Source organism: Pleurodeles waltl, chromosome 5 (genome assembly GCF_031143425.1).
Source record: "Pleurodeles waltl isolate 20211129_DDA chromosome 5, aPleWal1.hap1.20221129, whole genome shotgun sequence".
NCBI classification, from domain to species: domain Eukaryota; kingdom Metazoa; phylum Chordata; class Amphibia; order Caudata; family Salamandridae; genus Pleurodeles; species Pleurodeles waltl.
This window is the reverse complement of record NC_090444.1, coordinates 487,571,155-487,585,444: the sequence shown is the minus strand read 5'-3', so window position 1 is coordinate 487,585,444 and position 14,290 is coordinate 487,571,155.

Here is a 14,290-nt window from a genome sequence, read left to right as displayed (position 1 = left end):
ACTAAGAAAAACATGGAGGCTATTTTTTTTATTAGTTGATTTGATTGTTTCAGTTAATTAAAGCCATAAAAAGTGTGCAACTTACACAATAAAATAACATTACACTGTAATATAAAATGTCTTTACAAAATTAAGAGTTATTAGAGCAGGGCGTGTACTGCCCTTTTACATTTTAACTGTCCACAGACCTCCTGATCTCAAGAATCCAAAAAGTGCCAGTGCTTAACTATGATAAATGATTCATTAATCATCTAAAAGTTAAAGCCATGTTGTAAGTTTCCCTCAAAGCTTCTAAACTTAAAAGCCAAGCTGAAATGCTTAATTTATTTAAACCCCGACATCTAAATTGCAAAATCTTGTGTTTTGAAAAGTTTTAAACATGAATCTTAAAAGGACTTATGGTACCCTATGCCCCATACTAGTGTCCTAATGCAGGTGCCCAAAGTGCAATTGCTGTAACCTTAACAAATACTGGCAATGTTAGTTGGAAAGGATTAGAAGTTTACTATTTTAGTTTTGCTGTAAACTTGTGCATCGCTTTTGCCACAGTGCTGAGGCCAGAAACTTGACAAACTTGCAATTTAGCTAAGGATCATGTGGATTGAAGCAAGCTGCTATAGCTGCTCTAAGGGTCAGAACACCTCTATCATTGAAAATTCTCTTAAGCCTCCTTCAAAGGTCTTGCAGACCAGGGCAGACACAGGTTAAGTGAATAAGATCTCGCTGAAGGCATGTGCAATGCCTGCATTTCTCCGGGCTTGCATTCCTCCATAATGGAGAGCTGGCTGAGGTTGGCAGGTTGCCCAATAACATTATCATTAACTGATGTTTCATTTGTGGTGAATAGTGTACGGAGAGATATGCAGCTGGCTCTAGTTTAACATAGTGCCTAATGATCATCCACGTCTGAGAGCGGGCGCTAAGTTTAGATTTATCTTGAGTGAACCACAGGAATTTACTAGCCTTATTGATACCTCTTATGAATGAGTTATATACAGGTGCTGCCTCCCACAGATCTTGCAGATTTTGTTGGCTAATGGATGACCATGGATATTTATTATAAGCTGACTGGGGGTCAGTTTCTAGAGCAAACCAGAAAGAGTTTTTCAATTTATCGGCTGAGTGGCTAATTTTGTACCAGGTGTTTACCATTTCTGCTTTTGCTGCCAGGTCTTGCCGGCTCAAATTCCAAGCAAAGCTGCGCTGGCGAGCATGATTGTGAAAGCTTGAAAACTCGCCTAAAACACTTAAGCTGAATTTTGTCTATAAGAGATGCTTCCAGGACATGCATTGCCACTCTAGCATAAGTAAGTGTAGGAAGCAATTTTGAGGAAATAACAGTTAATAATGGGTGAAATGAAGAGCCCTCAAACCGTTTTACCAGGAGAGAAAAGCCATAGCTTAACGCTGATACTTTCTGAGCTATATATTTTCTCTGTTGACTGAAGGTGCCTTGAGCGTGTAGGTATTCCCCTAAGGTATTGATAATGTGGCACTGTTTCCAACGATTGTTGGATAAGGCCCTACTAGGTGAGGAAATCTGCCTGCAGCCTACCCGCATTATTTCAGATTTGGACACATTGATTTCTTGTTGGTTGGTGTTAACGTAGTTGGCCAGAATGTTTAAAGATCTTTGTAGGCCACCCTTCATGCAGCTAAAAAAGACCAGGTTGTCGCATTTCAGTAAATGTGTTAAAGAGATCTCTCCCAAATGGGGTGGATGGACTTTTCCCACGTCCAGAGGTGGGGAGAGATCTGCCATAAACAAATTAAATAAATGCAGAGCAAGCACACAAGCTTCTTTCAAACCAGGGGTTGTAAAAACTTTCCATGAAAGCCTCGTGCCGTCGCCAATTTTTATTTATACCCATGTGTCGGAGGATAATGACATTATTGCATTCAAGAGAGGAGCCGGAAGACCCCATTACTTTAGTTTACTCCAGAGCAGCTGTCTGTTCACTCGGTTAAAGGCAGCCTTGAAATTGATAAAGCCAAAATACAACTTTCTATGCCGCTGTCTGCTCTGCTGTGTGAGGACAGAGTGATGTCCCAAGGCTTCCACTATGTGACCATGGGTATTGAGACTCTCCAGATGATGATAAGCTGCTATTGTATCTGATGACTAGCATAATCTCTTCAAACACATTGACTCTGTGGTGCCCACCTGTGCAGGACTTTTATGATGAACAGGTAGAGAAGACCCTAAGGTGAGTATTTGACAGGAGTGGGGATCAAAGCTAATGTAACTAGAGTGTAGTCTATAATTGACTGTGAATTTGGCATAATACGTGTGGCTTGGTTGAGAATCTCCAGGAAATCTTCCATTTGGGGTCTGTGGTTTAGGATATTCTAACAAAGTCGCTAGCTGTTTTTCCCTGCTGGCCATGTCGTTTAACATTCAATAACATCTATGTCGGAACATTCCAGCAGGAGTTGTCAACACTTAATATTTCAACATCCTCTTGTGCCTTAATTAGATATGAGTTGACGTCTCCAGTCAAAGTATATCCCAGTCTGGGTGAAACTGATGATAATTCATAATATTTGCCAGTAAACTTTTTATTGCAGCCCGCTTATGGGAAGAGCCAGGGTGAATGTATGTATGAACCAACAACAATGGTGGTCTTTCATTTAAGGTCCAGTTACTAAGTTTTACCACTTGGTAGTCTAAGCCTTCTTGAGGGATCCCTTCTATATCCATCTTTAAGTCTAATAACAGGTAGACTGCTAGACCCCCACAGGGCCTGTCATTCTGCTTGTGTTTACCTGCATTAATTTGATAGTGCATAAAGCCAGACAATCGGAGTTCGTGTTGTGATCAGGTTTCTTGGAGAGGAATTATGTCCATATGATGTCAGGCTTTAAGTGGAAGGCCATTTTCCAGTAATGATTTAGCACCTGCTATATTCCAAGAAAAAAGCCTAAAGAATTTCTTTTCTGAATGGCTTCCGATTGGGGGTGCTATTTATGCTACATATTGAGCATTCAGGGCCTGAGGAAGCCAGCCCCATCCAGAGTCAGCAGATGACTTTTGGATTTGATAAGTTCTTTGATTTTCTAAATACGTAAGTGAAGTACCTTGTGCACCCTTAATACCGATGTGGTCTGTTTGTCTAATTCTGGAGAAACATTAAGACTAAAAAACAGAAATGGGTATCTAACTGACTCGGGTCTACTTATGGTTATCCCCCAAGCCTCAAAGTATGGGGTAAAGGAGAGAGTAAGGTCCACTATTTCTGCCAATTCCCAGATTGTTAAGATGGCTTCTAAAATATTGGTGCCCTTATCTGGTTGAAACTCTACTGCAATTAATTCAGCTGAAGACAGGATGTTGAGCTCTGGAATTTCTTTTAGAAGCCTCAAGATGTTTCCTCTGTTAAGGATGTCATGGTTTCCCTGTGAGATATAATGTGGTTGGAACTGAAGTTTAAGTTGAGATCCTTCATAGCTGGAAGGACAGGATTGCTGCAACATAGCATTTGAGCAGCTAGATTTTTTCGTGTTTTAGTGATTGAAGGGGGACTAAGACAAGGAACTTCTTCAGGAATCCCCCTGCAAGATTTGCCTGAGGCTTGTTTTAAGAGGCTTGGATTTGGCTGGAGAGAGGAAGCTTTGTACAAAATTGAGTCTTGTGTTGCACTGTTGCTGGGTTAACCAGAACTGAGTGTCCCTAGCTTCCTGCTTTCACTATTACCAGACTGTTCGAAGAGGAGACATATTCTAAATTCTCATAGTTAGCTCTTAATGCGTCATTATCCAGAATATGGGACCTAGTGTGGCCCCAGGGACCAATGGTGTTGCAGTACTGGTTCTTACTTAAGTTTGTTGATTAGAGACCTCATCCATTGTGGTAGTGGTTCTAACTTTAGTTTGTCGATTAGTGAACTCATCCGGAAGAGGACTCCTAGGTTGTTTAGTTGTGTTTACATTTTTTGGCTCCAGCTGAGGAACTTGAGAGGGGGTTGGAACATTTAACAGTTTCTGTTGCTGTTGTGGTCTAGAATTAGTCAGGATCTGCCAGTAAGGTGTATGCTGGATGGCATTGCAGGAGGATTGTTGCACTATTTCAGAAGTAAAAAAATAATTTCCTGAGTGGTCTTGTTAACTGCTCCTATTTTTATTTATGTTTATTCCATGTGGTTCAGGCCAAGCAACTCAAGTTTGGGACAGAGCAGTTGGTGGCTTTTGATCCTGTTGTGAGACTATTTCACCCGAGATCTGCAAATGTGTTGAAATCAGCCTGCTCTTATTAGTAGATTGTTTTGCTGTGTCAGAGATGGATTGAATGATGGCATCAGACATTGAAGCTGGTGAAGATGATTCTGCCAGATCTGAGATGCAGCTGTCCTCTTGTATGCCAACATCTCTCTCAGCATTCTTTTCATCACCTCAAGACTTGGCTGTTCGATCAGTAGCAAACCCCCTCCACCCATCAGCGCCATGAGACCCTCACGGGTGAGTAGTGCGCTTTACAAATGCTTTGACTGATTGATATCATCCTTGGTTTATCCTTGTGTTCTGTTTTTTTCTTTCTCGCTTTTCTTAAATGTTTGCATCGCCTCTCTGTTAGTTTCTGAGAAGAAGAAGTGTTACCTGTTGGATTTAACACTTCCAATAAAATCTCCTTAAAACATTGCTGAGTAACTAAACAAATCTGTTTGGAGGGCGTTTCTGACTCACAGGTCAGCTCGGTTTGGACCAGACCCCCTTCCAACTTATGAAGAGAATCTACGAGTTGTGTTCTAGTGATTGCTTGTTGTTTACTGACAGGCTGATAGATTTTAAAATGTTTGACAGAATATCCAGGAGAACAGATTGTTTATTAATAATAGGGCCACAGGAAAATTGCTCTTGAATTGGTGTGAGACCTGCCTGGGGTGTCACTATAATTGATGTTAGAATCTTCATTTTTTGATTAATTCATGAAATGTGCTCTGCCATTAAATCATAATGCCAAACTGCATGTCCAGCTTATCTGACTGCAAATTTAAGACTTCTATAGATGATTGTAAGGTTGTGAGTAGGCTGTCCTGCCATGCGGCGTACTTAATGTTTGATTAGGTACTTGATTGAGTGCTTGATTTGAGTCTTTCAAACTGATTTTTTTGTTGTACCGCAAGAGGGAGGAAGTTGGCAGGAGATTTTTTTGAGCGCACCACTTCAGAGTGCTGCCTTACTGGTCATTGTGTTTAGGGTTGTGCAGAGGGAGTTTCAATTAGAGGAGTGTTCTGCATTACCCTAACTGAAGACATAGCCAGCCCACAGTCTTTTTTCTCATGCTCTGATGGTAAGCCCTGTGTCAACCTTTCACTTTCGCTGTGATTTTTTGCTGCTCGTCTTTGGGACATATTGCCTAAAACTGGGCTTTCCGATTGTTTGAACGATTGGGAGTCCCCAATATGCATTGTTTTGACCTCTAAGCCTTGAATCACATCAGCATTGCTTGAATTCGAGAGGGAGTAGGACCATGATTCTTCAATGTGAGATCCATGCTTAACTGGAGATGCTGACAAATGATGGATGATTATAGGATCTAGAGCAGTATCAGGGGTTAACGGCAGAGAACGAATATCTTTGTTTACAGTTAAGGATGACCTATGAACTTCCACTACCGTTTCTAGCATTTTTGTGAAATCCAAATTCAAACTTTGAAGTAAGGAACCAGGAGTGAAATGATGGTGTGATGTAAACTCCAGTTTAGATGCTTCTGAATTTCTAAGTTTCAAAGTTGACTGTGCCATATAATTTGCACCACTTGTTTCCACTATTCTGTTCTTTTTGAGTGGGTTGATAGGACTGGGAGGACTAAGGCGTCAACCAGAATTGCATATATTACAACCATTGGGTCTTTCAGAATTCATTTTCCCGATTGCGATGGGCCAAACCTTGGTGAAGGGAGCTCCATCGACTGCTGTTATTTTGTTTTATTTGCTTGCTATGTGTTGGTAAGCGCTTCAAGGATGACTTGTTACACGCTTTATTTAGTATTGGCTGGCGAGTTTTACCAGATCTCATATTCTTTGTTTGGGTGCTACTGTAATGTACTTCCTGGGATGTTTAAAGCTCACCTGCATGCACCTGTTTCGTGTTTAAATTGTATGTGTCTGGTGTGTTTTGTCCTTTAAAATTCCCACTACCACTACCAAGGAAGGTCTGGTCTTCTCGAAGCGAAGAGGTGGGAATCAGTAGGGGGGAGCACACCAGACCACGAGCCACACCAGAACCTAGAGTGCCTGGTTCCGTGGTGACAGGGATCAACCTTGTTACAGGAGGCCTAGTGCCTACCATACCCTGATGGAAACACCTCAAGCTTTGCTGTTTTATTTAGTTCAAATGTGATGCCAAGAGGCGAGCTGATTCATTTGAGACCTCGGGTGCTTAATATACCACCTCTCCTGCACTGCTTCTCCTCCCTGGTTGAACCCCCTTCCGACAAGAGGGTGGGGGAGCATGCGCACGCAGTTTGTAATTAAAGTTTATAATTATAACTAAATGCCTTAAGTGGTGCCAACACATACTGGGCTAAACAAGGCTGATCAGGTCTCTGCACACACTCACTGCTTTACCACAGGTTTCCTGGGATCCACAGGTTCTGCTGGGGTTCTTCGGGGTCTGCCTGCCACACCCTCCATACCCTCCACAACCTCTATACCACCTCCTCCACTTGCTCTGACCCCTCAGCCTCTGTCCTGTTCTCAGGCCCAAGCTCACGCTCCTTCAGACTCCTTCAGGTTCCTATAAGCTCCCTCGAGCCTCAAACCTTGAGCCTCCGCCCGCTCAACCCGCACAGCCTATTCAGCTAAGAAGAGACACGGCAATAAAAGATGACAATGACGAAGGCGGGCAGTGGCAAGGGCGGTGAGGGTGCTGGTGGGGGCTGATAAGACAACGATGGTCACAAAGGGTTAAAAAGGTAGGGGTAGATGGCAGAGAGATGGAAGGGGGCTTCAACTGGTGGAGGCACCAACGACCCTGACCCCCCTGCTGCCGTGGGTCCGCAAGCAGGAACAAGCAGCATGCAACAACAGGTGCCTCTCCTTCTCTACGTCCTGTGCCCAGAGTCTGAAGTCCAATCCGGGAAGAGAATTACAGACAACCTGCAGAGGGACTTGTAACAACCAAGCTGGTACACTGGTCATATCTTTCTCAGTGAATAACACATGGTAGTCCTGTTTTGGCAGTCTCATAACATTGAATGCTAGTACGGTATTGGCTATTTTTAGATTTCCACATAGGTTGGGTTGGAAGTCCATCAAATAAATGTTGATTCTTTAAAAAACTAAAGGCATTTCTGCTGGGTCTCATGGGGCAGGTCTATAGAGATACTCAAACCTGTCTGCACTCCAATGGGCAGAGAATTGTTTTATTTTCAGACGATTGATGATTCTGCCACGTTGTCACACTTGTATGCCATGAAGAATTAGGTATGGGGTACTTAGAAGATCAGTTGGCCCTTGCCCACTCCTATTATGGATTAAATCCTGGACTAACCCAGAGGCCCATGAAGCAAGGCCCTATATAATGAATTGTTTCTTGTTAGATGGTGTGACCCAAATTATTTGGTTTTCTTTTCAGAGGAGACAAACTTTCAAGGCCATTGGCCTGAAAGAATTGTGTGGCAACCCTCAACAAATTACTAGTTTCAACAAGGTAGAGGTTAAAACTCATTTGTTAATACACTGTAAAGATACAAGATTAAGGAGGGCCAGTCCATGGTTTCACTGATAAGATATGTTGGAATTGTGACTACTGATTGTGTGGAACTGTACCTCTTTTGGATAGTGAATCCCACACACCGAAATCATCTTACTCTTTTGAGGCAATGCATGATTCATTATAGGGTAGGTTTTTCCTCTGTAAAATATACATAAGCACAATCTATCTCTTTGTAATTGTGACCAAATTTCTCCCCAAAGCACAAGTCACTTTCTACTTTTCTGTCCTTTACACAGAGTTTTTAGCCAAGATTTTCTAATCCCAGTTTTAAAGAAGTCCAAGTTAAGAATAAATAAAGAATGCTTGATTTTTTTACAGAATCTCTCTAACCAAGAAATATGATATTCAGTATTAAACCTTATTAGGAAGGCTATTGATTTAAAGAAAACACACAAAATGTTGCCCTCTTTATTATGCTGCAAACTGGTATCATCTTAAAAGTGGTTTAGTGTTGACTATGTCTCCTTTTGGATACCACTTTTGATTGTTTTTTAAAATGTTTTAATAATTTTCTATTTTATGAAATCTATTCTGATCTCTAGAAATTTCTGTACATTTTATGCATTTATAAATGAAGGGAATTGTATGTACGTTTATTTTATGACTTTTGTGGCCAATAGGCCAAATAAAGTGCTATTTAACTTGACTTCAATTGTTAAATGTTAAGTGTATCACCATCACCCAAAAATGGTGGCTAATTTAGTTATATATGCAAAATGTATACATTAGTGTTTTTTAAAACAATTGAAACAATATTATGTAGTGCAATACTGTTTTAAATGCAATAGTGATGCTGTTGATTTAATACTTCCATTGACAGAATTCTAGAAAAAAACTAAAAACAATAATGTGTAAATAATATATATAAAAGGTATTACACGTCATTTAAAAAAATATAAGACATGTAAAAACATGCTATTTCAAGCTATATCACAAAAAAAGGATGTGTTCATAAATGTCGCAAAAACATATGGAATTTCACAAAGAGATGAGATGTGTGTTGATTATCAAAGATATGCTTGCCAAATTAAAGAGCTATTTCTCTTTTGTGAGAGGAAGATTCTGACCATCTGGTCCGCCCTGATTTTTCGCTTTTTGATTACCTTGTTTTTGACCTTTTACTGTGAGTAGCCTCATAGCCAGGGACTCACCCACAGTAAACTCATGGTAAAATGGACTGTGTGTGTTTACTGCCGGTACCACCTTGCCAAGGAAAGGCTGCAGTGATGTTGCAAGAGTAGGCAGCCCCAGACTGCATGACCCACGTGTGCACACATATGAGGGCTGCCCAAGGAGGATTCCTGGTGTGCACAGCCCAAGAACTGTGCTTAGGTAGCCTGGCACAGAAGGAACTATGCAGAGTAGGTAGTGACCTGGAGTAGGCGTCATGTGATGGGTGTACACATGTGAGTAAATGTCAATGTCAGTGTGCTTACTATCGTTTCACTGTAGGGACGCCCCATTAAATGTAAATGAAAAAGAGTGGCATGGGGCATAATTCAGGTCCTTTAGGGCTCACAGAAACCCCCTGGGGCAGGGACTCTGCCCCTGAAGGACTTCAGGCCCAGCGAGGTACATGCCAGGGCCTGGTAAGCTGGCCCCTTACCCCTCCTGAGGACTAGTTGGGAGAAAGGCTAGGATAGCGCAAAGAAAGTGGGCTGCCCAAAAGAAAATGAGGGCACCCATAAAAAAGGCTAGCGCAGGGGAGTCAGTAGGACTGGCTTCCTCCAATCTGGGACCCTTCTAGACCAAGAGGACTAATGAAAGTGCTTCCCAAGGAGAAAGTCTGTGACCTTTGACCTATTTCAGAGCAAGCAGCGAAATGGTTAGGGCTCTGCCCATGCTCTGGTCAATTTCCCTGGGGTGGGCCAGGGCCCAAGGCTGCTGAAGAAGTCAGGGACTGCCATGATGCTCCCCATGATGATCTGTCCTGGCCCCATCTCAGGGCCCCACCAGAAACAAAGTTCAAGGGGCTGTCACGCCCCACCCCATGAAAATTGCCTGAGGGGCCCCAGACCCCATCCCTGGGCACCGTGAAGCAGAGGGAGTTGGGCAGAATCATTGCGCTCCCCGTCAATGTGAGGAGGGGCCCGAGACCCATCCCGGGGCCCTAAGGATGCAGAGGAAGAGAGGGAACTGCCATTGCACTCCCCCCCCAGTGGCCCTTCCAGCCATAGCCACTGCACACATCTGACCAAAGGAAGGGCCCGCTCTCGTGGCAGCAGCTGGAAGTGCTGGCCATGTGGGGAGCTGACAGGGGCAGCCAGGGGCATGCTTGATGTGCTGCTCCCAACCATGGGACCACATACCTGGTGTGGGGGTGTCGGGGTGGGACCAGACACCCCCTAGGAGAGGCACGTCCAATCTGGCAGAATCGCGGCTCTCCCTAGGGCAGCAGGAGAGTCACTCATCTCGTATCCACTATACCCCACAATGCTTTGCCACTATGGCTTTTGGCTCCTCGTCAGCTTGTGGTAGCCCAAGGAAGATGGGGCCACCACCAACCAAGTGCCCATAGACAGGGGGATCTGCAAGAGAAGCGCAGCCTACCCTCAACGCAATTTGTGTCCCCACCCTAGGTTGAGTGGGACAAAAAAATTGTAACCCCCTCAAGGGTTCCAACATAATATGAAGCACAAGCTTCATGGATCTTTTGTTCTTTGCTTGTGAGACTGCATCCTTTAGGGAATTAGGATGGTATTAGACCAGGTTAATCAAGAGTAACTAAGAAGTAATCTAAAAGTGATCTGAATGCTGAATTGAGTAATGAAACTGACAGCTACCTTTTATCAAAGTAGATGCATTTTACTAACAGGTTTAGTTGCTCCCACTCCAAAGTACAGTCATATATCACATTGGGATACCAGGAAATGTTTTTCCATGTGTGTTGTTGGATTATATTTCCCATCTGGAGAGACCAGAATGAGTTAAATACGTATGAGGGGTGCTTTATTAGGAAAACCTGGGCCCATATTTATACTTTTTGACGCTAAACTGCGCTAACGCAGTTTAGCATCAAAAAATTTAGCGCCGTCTAACGCCATTCTGAAGCGCCATGCGGGCGCCGTATTTATGGAATGGCGTTAGCCGGCGCTAGCAGACCGGCGCTGCCTGGTGTGCGTGGAAAAAAACCACATAGACCAGGCAGCGCCGGCGTAGGGGGAAAATGGCGTTAGGGCGTCTTAAAATGGGGCAAGTCAGGTTGAGGCAAAAAAATCGCCTCAACCCGATTTGCGCCATTATTTTCGACGCCCAGACGCCATTTAAATGACTCCTGTCTTAGTAACGACAGGAGTCATGCCCCCTTGCCCAATGGCCATGCCCAGGGGACTTATGTCCCCTGGGCATGGTCATTGGGCATTGTGGCATGTAGGGGGGCACAAATAAGGCCCCCCTATGCCACCCAAAAAAAATTAAAAAATATAAAAAATTATACTTACCTGAACTTACCTGAATGTCCCTGGGGTGGGTCCCTCCATCCTTGGGTGTCCTCCTGGGGTGGGCAGGGGTGGCAGGGGGGGTCCCTGGGGGCAGGGGAGGGCACCTGTGGGCTCATTTTGAGCCCACAGGCCCCTTAACGCCTACCCTGACCCAGGCGTTAAATAGTGGTGCAAATGCGGGGTTTTTTGACCCGCCAACTCCCGGGCGTGATTTTTGCCCGGGAGTATAAATACGACGCATTTGCGTCGCCGTCATTTTTTTAGACGGGAACGCCTTCCTTGCATCTCATTAACGCAAGGAAGGCGTTCACACAAAAAAATGACGCTATTTGCCCATACTTTGGCGCTAGACGCGTCTAACGCCAAAGTATAAATATGGCGTTAGTTTTGCGCCGAATTTGCGTCGAAAAAAACGACGCTAATTCCGCGCAAACGGAGTATAAATACGGGCCCTGGTGCTCAAAGACCCAATAGACAATGTATTGCAACTATCATATCAGAAATACGGTGCTCTTATAAGGAAAAACTCCTCCCCAAAATTCCCAGAATGCACGTGGTCAGAATCCTTAGATGGCCACTGGATGCTGGTCAGCTGGGCTCTACTTGAAAGACTTTATGCAGGGGACTCTAGACAGCTCCTTTGTACCTGTAGTGAACAGGGAGGCCTTTATTGAACCAGTAGAAGACAGGCAAAGTCCTTTTAGTGATGAAGCCCAAGTGTGCAGCTGGTGCAGTCCTTCAGAGTGCAGTGTCCAGGTGCAGGTCAGGGGTGCAGCATGGCAGTTCTTCTTCTTTGTCTTGTTCTTTGTAGGGATCTGAGGTGTGGGTGCAGCTCAGACATATCTATCCTTTCCCCTGGGGTGGAAAGCAAGGGGGCCTGATCCTCCAATCACAGGCAGGTCATTTCCCCCTTTGATGACCACTTCCTGGAAAGTGGGGCAAAAATCTATCCCAGGGAGCAACATTCTTCAAAAATCCAACATGGCTGAAACTGATTTTTGGAGTTTAGATCTGACTCAGCCCACCCACTGGTGTGGCTAAAAATCCTAAAAACACCGATCTCCTGCCCTCTCCTAATCTAATCAAGAGGGTACATAATTGTGTGGGGTTGTAGGAAATGGGAGGGGGTCCTGAGCTGCTCCAAATGTCCTTCCCTGCCTTTAAAGATCAGTTTGGATGTGCTCTCCCCATCCTGTTTGACCATCTGCTGAGGCAGATCTCCTCCCCAAGGCACGTCCTTTGTGTTCAGCCCAGGCCACTTCACACCTCATCAAGGCAGCATGGCCAGGCTTCCAGAGGCTGGCCAATCACAGAAGGGATCTACAGAGCTGAAGTTGGCAACTTTCAGGTAGAGTTTTAAAGCTCTTTACCTGAAGTAGTTATATTAAATCCAACAATGGCAAGCTGTGGGATTTTTTTTAATAACAATTAATGTAATACCAAACTCAAGGTATCTGTCTCTTATGGGGACTTTGTTAATTCAAATAAAGTGAGGGGATATTTTACAGCACCAGGGCTTATAAAATAATTTTTATAAGGTCCCTGCTTATAGTTGCATGGCACCCAATCCTAGGGGCACATATTGCACACCTTTGGGGTGACATATATGTAGATATAAGGTAGTCTAATACTTTGGAAGTACTTTTAATTCCAAAGTTGAATTTGCATATAACTTTAGTTTAAAAGCAGCCAGAAAGGCAGTCCTGCTTTTAAAATGGCACTGGGCACCCCCCGCAGTGTACCTTTGGATGCATTATCTATGCTGGAGTCCCTAAACCTACATACCTTACCATATACTAGGGACTTACAGGTAGGTTGATACTCGCAATTAACATTTGCCTAATTTGCATATCCATTTTATACAAAGCACTGGTCTGGGAATGGTAAGCAGTAACCAGGGCACAGCCAAGAGTCATTAACCACCAGCATCTGTCCAAACATTTTAGGGGTGGCCCAGGCAACAAGGAGGACTTTCCTACATATGTCAATAGGTTGGGTCCTACCCTCACACGAAGGGCTGATTCACACCCTACTGGTGTCTGGAGCAAGGGCTGGGTTGAAGGGAGTTTGTGGCATACTTGAAAGGGTTCCTTGGACTTCACCCCTCACATCAAAGACATGTTTAGGTTTAAGTACAGGTGCTCTGACACCATGATTTCTGAGCACTTTTGGAACTTGGGCTGAACCACTGCTTCTCTGCTCAAACAACATCTCTGGCTGCTCTTCTGCTGTTGCTCTACTGCCTATTTGCTGGGTTGCCTAAGGGACTTACTGGATTGCTTTTCTGCATATTTCCCAGCTGCCAGCTTCTCCCTGACTTTGTTCTACTAGGGCATTGCATTGATGTCAGAAGGAACCGTCAATAGGGCTACCTTCTTTGCTGTGTTGACCTGCTGCCTGATGGGCAGCTAAGAGGACTGCCACTTTGACAAAGATACCTAATGAGCTGGCCTGCTGGGTAGGAGGCTGACCCTCTATGTAGTGTGCAAAGCTAGGCACACTGTGCAGGGGGTCCACACAACCACACTTTAGTTTACAATGGTAAAAAGTAGATCACCTAATGCTCTAATTTTTACGGTAGCTTCGTTGAGCAGTTAGACCAGTCCCAGAGAAGTGCAAAGCATTTGTGGTCCCCTCAGTAACAATCATGCAACTCACGCATTCGAAGGAATAAATCAAGACCAATTTATAAAAATACTTCAGATTTTTATGTAAATTTTAAGACCAAGATTAGTAAAATTAGATAAGCACTTTCGAAAGTTTGAAAGAAAATAGTCTTTCTGTGTGTAATTACACACCTTGGAATCAATGGAAAGTCACCTTTAAAAAAACATATAAAATTGGACAGTTGAGTTACCAAGTTCTCCTTTTGCAGGTTGGTCGAGGTCGTCGGTGGGCACACTGTGCTACCTGGAGAAGTTTGGGTAGCTCCCAGTTCCGACTGGAGCAGCTTGGAAAAGTCTCTGGAGCTGGTGCAGGGCCAGTGCGGGGGACCACTTGGAAAAGCACTGCACAGGTAAGTTTAGAGGTAGTTCCTTGGGGTCCCCTTGGATGGTCGAGGTTGCAAGGGGTGAGGGACCCTTAGGGCACAGCAGATTCTTTGTTGCAGGGCACAGGGTGAAAGGGTGCAGAGC